Source organism: Varanus komodoensis, unplaced genomic scaffold (assembly GCF_004798865.1).
Source record: "Varanus komodoensis strain SLA01 unplaced genomic scaffold, ASM479886v1 scaffold9, whole genome shotgun sequence".
Taxonomy (NCBI): domain Eukaryota; kingdom Metazoa; phylum Chordata; class Lepidosauria; order Squamata; family Varanidae; genus Varanus; species Varanus komodoensis.
The window spans coordinates 17675457-17683796 of record NW_025336598.1 but is presented as its reverse complement, the minus strand read 5'-3'; the positions used below and the strand labels follow the sequence as shown (position 1 = coordinate 17683796).

At 39.7% G+C, this 8340-nt stretch overlaps 1 long non-coding RNA gene across 1 annotated transcript in view; it reads right to left on the bottom strand.

Annotated features, from left to right (window-relative positions):
• Window positions 1-211: 211 nt before the first annotated feature.
• Window positions 212-8340, bottom strand: part of LOC123016976 — an 18837-nt gene continuing 10708 nt past the window's right edge. Inside the window, exon 3 of the long non-coding RNA XR_006413516.1 lies at window positions 212-222. This is a non-coding gene — a long non-coding RNA (uncharacterized LOC123016976). The remainder of the gene's footprint in view (window positions 223-8340) is intronic.

The window sequence follows — 8340 nt, the reverse complement described above, 5'->3', positions numbered from 1 at the left end:
GGCTTTCCACCAGATTCTAATTTGTGTGCCTGCATGTGTTTGTGCACACGTGCATGAAGATAAGTGTGGTCCTCTACAGCACATGAGTTTTACTAGCTCTCCCTTTTAGTCCTTCAATAAGTACAGCTTTGAAAGTGCTTGAGTGCAGTGCTACTGAAAAGAGCTGAGTTACTCTGAAAATTGACCTAGCCTATCCACATCTCCTGCTTTCTCCAAAGTGTTCTGCCCCCCTGTTTTTATCACTGATGGCACCCCAGTGACCTCCTCTTTCACAGCACAGCCTCAGAGAATTTATTGAACACTTCGCCTCCTCTGTGGTCCTGGAAAAATCCCCTGTGATTATCTTATTAGTCTAGTGAGGATTCTGTGGTGTAATTCAGCTGCCTTCTCACTTTTTGCAGCTACTTAGTGAAGGAGAAGAACCTTTTTGCTACCACGGAGACAATTTGATTAATCCATATTCATAATTAGATATTTCTGTGCTTCAATGAATAGCTGAGTTCAAATCTGATGGCCCCTTTTGTCATGCGAGTGAATAATATATTCAATCAGTTGTTTTTAGACTGGAGGAAAGACTGGAAAAGCAAGAAGCTTCCCTTATAGAAGTAACTGTGCTGGATAGGGATGATGAAAGCTGTAGTCCAATATTTCTTGAGGGAAAAGTTGAGTAGTGTTGCTTGTTTCACCGCTTCAATCAGCAATCAAGAAGGAAGGACTGGGTGTGATCTAGGGGTGTGATTTCCTCTTGTCATAAATAAGAAACAATGAAATGAGTAGGACCCTTTTATTCCATGGGTTATGCAATAAACAGTTACAATATCCCACTTCCTAATACAAAACTATGTTTGGCAGATTCAGTGAGGATGCGGGAAATGCCCATTCTCAGTTGAATCTTTTTTAATCCAAATCCTGGATGCTAATTATTGTTCATGCAGAGCAAAGGAAAAGTCCTAATGGATTTTTTATGGTTCTCAGAAATGAAAGACAAGGCCTTGGGAAAAGGATGCCAGGTAGCTAAGATTTTGCTTAGTGAGATTCTGGGGACACTTCTTAACTTAGCCTGAAGCAGAATCAAAAGTTATTAGTATAGGTAGAAGAGCATTTGGGTTTTCAGTTTTAGAAAACCATAAACAATGACAAATGGATAATGAAGTACATGAAATGCTTGCAGATGAAACATGGAATATTTCTTGTTAAAAAAAGAAAACTTAAAGGATTTTTTCCCCGTTCATACCCATTGTGTATTCTTCATCTTATTCTCAGTTCAAACACAACAGGAAATCTGGCCAGTTCTCCACATAAACAGAATCACCCCCAGAATATGTCCAAAAATAACCTGTAATCTGCAGGGGTTCCTTGGCAGACTTGCAATAGTTCTTTAGCAGGTATCAGGATAGGAAGGACTTCTTGTAGGCAGATGTGTCTCCTTAGTAAATACTACTGAAATGTAGTTTCTATGAAAATGTGCATTACAATGATGTTTACTTGGGGGTTGTGGGTTAGGGACAGGGTTAGCATTAGCGGTGAAGGTTCAGGTACTAATGCCTTTGTGTGCATTTAGAACTGTAGAGAGTTTTCCTTATACATTTCCAAATGCTTGCAAGTTCATGGAAACCTTCCCCTCTCCCACCTCCTCCTTTGTCTTTCCTGTTTCATTTCACAGAATGCACAGTTTGGAAATTTATGGATTTCTGACCACAAATTGCAAATGCAAAACAAATCAGTTTTCAGTTCAGGGAGGTCTGAATCAGCAACAAAGTGAAATTCTTAACCTTCCTTAGGGCAAGGTGGTTCCACTGCTGGGTTGGAGTGTGATGAGAACCATGTGACCAGTGGGAATATCAGGCCCTGCTGTTCAGATAAAATCCCTGTTCCTCTCCCATATTTGCTCAGAATCCTTGTCATCTAAAGATGAGAAGTTTCATGACAAATCCATATTCAACTACCTATTTTAACTGTCATTATATATAAGATCTTTTAAAATATATTTTGTTCATATTTTTAAAGCTGAGAGCTGTGCTACATCAGTTTGGATTAAGGTCTTACCTGTACAGTATTCTAGAAAATTTGTGTTGGGTCAATTTGTTCCAGAATTCTTAGGTACCAAATGCTTTAAACGGAATGCATCTAAGACCTAGCGATAAAGAATCACAGCCTCTGTAATAACTCACCCATCTCCAGTATAACTTTTGTCATGACAACCAAGTTACTGTCTTAGCCATACTGGTGTATTATCTTTCCAGAGTCTTCAATGTATCTTGACTGGAGCAGTGGGCAGTCTGTTTCCATCTTTCTCTTGGCAATGCAGTTGATCCTAGAACAGAGCTGATGACACCACAGATCACAGAATCATCTGACATTTCTTTGAAAACTCTCTGTCTTTCTAAGACAATTGCTTTCCTGAATTCCACTAGGGTGATGCCGTCTCCTTTGACTACTAAAAAAGCTTTACCAATAAAATTCACTTCTCAGTATCTGAATTCCCTTTTAATGGAGTGAAACTACAGCAGGGATGGGCAAACTCATGGCCTTCAAATACTTTGGCCTACAATTCCCATCAATTACTATGGGCTGCACTGGCTAGGGCTGATCAGAGCTCTATATCAAAATGCCTGGAGGAGTACAAATTGTCCATCTCTTATTTAGAGGAAGAACATTGGCCAAGATACCTGGAACTGCTTAAGTTGCAAGACCTGATCAGAAAGCATGTGCATTTGTAGACAGTGGAGACCCACCTCCAGCTTGATTTTTACCCTTTGAGCACCCCAAGCTTTTTTACACTGAGTGAGTCTGTCTTGCCAATACTACTGGCTGCCACCCCCACAGACATAAGCAAAGCTTTTGGTCATCTTGTCTGGTGGGGATGCCCGGGATTCAAGTCTGGGCTTCTTAAACATGCAGAGCGTGTGCTATAGCGATGGATCCCCTCATTTTGCAAGATAACAGCACAGGCCTAGGCAGACAGAGGACACCCACATCCATTTAGGTTTTCAAAATGTGGAGCACGCACAGCTCTCCTATGATGAGCTGGTCAGTTATGACAAATGGAGATCAGATAACACTCTCTTAAGTTCTTCCTACCATTCAGCTACAGTCACAACTATCTATTTATAAGATGGTTGCACATGATCTCCAGCAATATATTTCACCTGCCTGATAGTATTTTGAGTTGCTGCAGGCAGAAGGCATCCAGTGATGTTTCTCTGGACATTACAGGAATCCATGAGGGAAAATCAAGGTGTGTGCATTTTATATCTGGCCTTTCTTCCATTGCTGAAGGATACATAGAATGTCCATAGCAAAACAAAAAGCCCAGGCATATGTATAACATTAGCAGAATTCCCATCCAGGAACTGAGCAGGTCAATGCTTGCTTAGATTGAGTAAAGCAGCTAGTTTCATGTGCCTTGAAACAAATCTCATGCCTTCTGGTTGTGTTGTGTTGCTTTGTGTTGCTTTGTTGATGGATTTCCTAGCCACCTCTAAAATAGGGATAAACTACCAGTTCATGTCACTTTTCCATGTTTACTCATAAGCCTTTTCTGTACATTTTTTATTAATTAGTATTTTTTAAAAAATCACCTTGAAATACATAATTTAATGGATTTTATCAAGGCTTAGACATACCTTGAGTAAGCCCATTGAATAGAACAGGGCTATGTCTGACTCCCAATACACTTTTAGAATGATTATCTCTAAGTATATATTTCCTCAAAAGGCTTATTTCAATGTATTTTTATTTGGTTTTGGGGTCAGGGGGTTGAGCACAGAAGCACGTTGGGAAAGGATGAACCCAATGGATAGTTAAATTGTGACTCAGCCTGCATTCAGGTGTGGATTAGTTCCTAACACAAGAAGCAAATTTCCCTAGCATCCTACTCCAAAGGGTTTAATTCACCATCAACATGCACAGTTACTCTGTCTTATGTTTGATGAAGATCCAACAGACTGTCACCTGCAGGTCCTGAAGAACAAAGACCAATGTCATTGTTCGCCAATAACTTCCCATAGCTTTAATATGATGGATACACATTTCACAGAAAACATGCTTTATAGCTCAGTCATATGGCACCATCATCGTTTCAGGGTAATACATTCTGGTAATATTGTTGTTGCTTTATAAGGTGATCTTCATAATATGACTCTATACATTTATATAACTGCTCAGTGCAATTACTATAAAAACCTTACAAGGCAATAATCTTCCGTAATCTCACCACCGCTGTGTATTTCCCTTAAAAGGATCATAGAATTTCATCACAAAATAATATTGAACTCACCATGTCCTACAGACATATCCCTCCACCCCAAAATAACCAAGGCTTCAAAGCAGCAGGGAGTTTATTGAAATATGGCACATGCTGCCTCTCAGTTCTGTGAATAGCCATTAAAATCAATTAGTGCCTTTATTTCCATAGAGTCTCCTGTAATCATTTGCTGAAAGTACTCCTCTAAGATTAATAATGCACTTTTTTCAAGTCACTCAAAACTGATGATGATTATTACTATTATTACTTATCAAACAATCAGTAATATTCTCATCATATTCTGCTAGATCCTTTATTATTCATGAACAGGTTGAAAATCAAAGCAGCTTTATAAGGGCACAAACCATTGTTGCCATAAGATTTCATTGCTCTGTTGTATTGGAGGCAGCTCATAGGAAAGCTTTAGAGCAATTGACTCCAAACATTCCCTGGACAGTGCAAATTTCCTAGTTTCCATTATCAGAATGACAGAACTTGCTTGCAATGCATTTGAAGGATGTGTGGAACATATCTGAGAAATCGTGGTCGAGAAATATACAGAGAGAAAGAGAATGTGTCTGTGTGTGCACACACACATATGCGTGTATGCTTTCCTCAGCATCCATAGGGTATTTTATGCAAAAGGGGAATCCATATAGTGACCCAGCTACAGTGCTAGCAAGTGAAAGCCTTAGTGAGATCAACCATTTTTCAACCTACAACCTTCACAATTCTGAATCCCAGAAAAAAATCATATTTTAATAGGATTTCTCCCCTAAGATACGGATTTTCTTGTGTGTTTTTGAGCCACAAACCAAGCCAGAACTTTCAGCAAGTCTGAAAGCCAACAGCTGTCTAAGACTGGGACATGAGGTCATCCCACAAATTTAGTCTAGACATCCGTCTGAAACTCAGAATCAAGTTACTTGTACCATCAGCTGAAGTTACAGACTGGGTCCCAGATACTTAACCTTGCTATGATGACTATCCTAATGAGGACATGTGCTTCAGAACTGACCACTATGTGACTGAGCAAAGTGGCCTGGAAGTTGAATTCTTCTTCAACAATAGCAATTGGGCACAGACCTCTCTGGCATAAGAAGAAACTGGCTAGTTTAGGAGATATATGAGAAATTTCTTCTCCCCACTTCTGTCACTATCTGCCAGAAAACTGTTTCTTCATTGGGCAGTCTTACCTACGAGGTCCCCTCCCCTCCCCTCCCCTTTCCACAAATGCTTCTATTTCTGGGCCTAGGAACCGTGCTCCTAAAATTCAGAGTTCCACAAGCTGACCATTTCCCAGTGCCACCAATTCTGCTGGAATACTTTAAAACCTCCTCATGGGTGGTGGCATAAAGAGGCTTAGGCAGGAAACAGGCAGTAACACTTGATTCAAGTTGAGCAATTAAATGACTAATTTGCTAAAGTGATGTTTATACTTAATTAAATGATTTAGTAAAGGAACATTTGTACTAAAGCAAGTAATTTACTAATTGCATGCTAATATTTGCTTAGGGCATTTTAAAATGCTGCTCAGTGACAGCTCCCATATGTTCTTGACCAAAGGTTATAGGCTCCTTCACTCTTCCACCAAGTGTGCAGTTTCAGGAAGGACACATGAGGAAGGGTGATGGAGGAAGGGGACACCTGCCTAGCCAGTCAGATTGGTCCAATCCACCCTGGGGATAACTGGGGTTACAGATGTCACAGCCAAATCACTCTCACAACCTCTGCTTAGTGGCAAATCTTTAGGATTCAAGAGATACTGTTACAGATACAAACTTCTTGGGGCTTCTTTTACTTCATGCCAACTAATCTGTCTTAGGAGTACAGTCTTCCTTTGGTATCCATTACATTTTATCGCTACTTCTCTGGATAGTCTTTCTGGATCAGCTTTTATAATGTGCCCTGACAAGATCCTAGGGCACAGCCACATGTTCCCTAAATCCTGTTTTCCACCAGCCACCTAAGGTTATCTCACATGTATTCAAAGCGATTCCCTTTCTCCTTAGCTAATCCCATGTCAACTAGCAGAAGATCTCCCTGTTCCCCGCTCCCCCCCCCCCCTCTGACCCTGCACACCCTTTCAACTGCCAGACTTAAATGTTATTCCCTCCCAGCTTCTTTCCACCTAGCTAGAATCCCCAGACAATCAGAATAGAACTGATCTCATCTGGGTTCCATCTAATTCAATGTATTTCTCTCTTCAGTGTGTTCAATGTAATTCTCCCTCTCCCCCACCCTTCAGAATGTCATTCAGCAGCAACTACCCAGCCATTAAAAGAAACAAAGCAATGGCTCAGCCCACTCAAATACATTGTACTTTCAAGAGAGGTTGGACAAAATGCATGTTACAGAACCACAAAGCATGATATACAGGCATTTACTTCAAGACTGATTGGGCAGCTTTTCTCTCGGAGAGATAAATGCCTGCAAAATTCCCACTGCTGCCCCAGTGTCTGCATCAAACATCAAGGTGGTTTCTTCAATCTGCCTAATGGTAGGGCCGGCCCTGTCCTAAATACTTTTCATATACGTAGTTCCACATATAGCACATCTACCAAAGTTGGTTGCAACATTTTTTAAAAATAAACTTCAAGAAATGTTGGCCTTTAAAATGTACAAAGACTTCTAGTTGACTTATGTGGTTAAAAAAGTTTCCATACACTAATTCTGTCTTTCTTTTCCAAATGGAAATATTCAGTGATCACATAACAACAAATATATTCACAGTGCAGGAAATGTTACATTTTCTTCCAAAATCCTACACAACGTAGGTTAATCCTATGTAGTTTAATCCTACACAGAACTGAGCCATTGAAACACTAAGACTCTGTTTTATGTAAACTATATAGAGGCTGTTCCACTAAAATGAATTCATTTTTGGAAGTCTACTTTATATAGATATAATATTAGATACTATGCAATATAGTTAAACAGGTAATGAATTGCACATGGTTTTCTCTACTGTTTCTAAGCAAACCTCCTTCTTGCTGGAAGACAATTTCACTTTGTTGCAATTTGATTCATGATTCTTTTGGATGTCAGTGTGATGCTTCATTATGTGGAACTGAAAAGGTTCCTGGCTGCAGAAAAGTTTTGGTGTTGGATACTGTTTTTAAATGAAGAGTGCACAGTTCGTTATTAGGATGCACAGAAATGCAGTAATTATAAGAGAAATAGCATTCTGGAAGAATTACTATGCAGTCAAAAAGGGAAAGAAAAAAGGAAATCACTGTTCTTCCCCTTGAGTGGAAGGAGATGCCGAAGTCCATAAGAGCTCCATCCAAAGAAATGTCTTCTCAAAATTGAGTGCTACAAAAAAAGTTGCTTCCAAGTAGGAGCACTAAAATTCCCCCAATGTTTTTCTGACTTTCCTGTTGAATAGTTCTGATAAATGTATTATTTGCCTCATTTGTTTATACCATGAATAAACAATCTGGTGCCCTCCAGACATTTCAGACTAGAACTTGAATATGCCCAACCAGCATGGCTAATGGTGAGGGAACATGGGAACTGTTGTCCTAAGCATCTGGAAGGTTTCAGGTTGCTTACCCTAGGGCCATGTATAAATTAGGGTCACTTGGTTGTTTGAACCTACAAGTGGCAACATAAATTGTCTTGATTTGCATTTGCTGGATTCTCATGCAGATCAGAACCTTGTCAGGTACTGGCTATCACACTTCCTGAATTCCTGGTGCAGTGTTCAGGGAAGCACCAGAATATAAACCGCATTGAAAAGTATGCATTCAAATGCACATTTTAATGCAATGTTCGGTGCAGATTTTTTCCTTTAAAAAGGCAGCTTACCCCAGAAGCAAAATGGAAAAGTTTTAAGGATAAATAAATGTGGCAGTGATTTATTCTAGAACAGTTTTCCCAGCTTGATACCCTGCAAACATAATGGATTACAGTTTCCAGTTTTCTTGACCATTGGCTATGCTGGATGGTGCTGTTGGAGGTTGAAATCCACAGTACCTGTCAGTTGGAAAGGATGAAAATATACTGATTTACCTATCCCTAGTATGAATTCACTTTGAGATACCATGGATATATTCTCATAGGAAAAACTTTCACATCACCTGTTCACACAT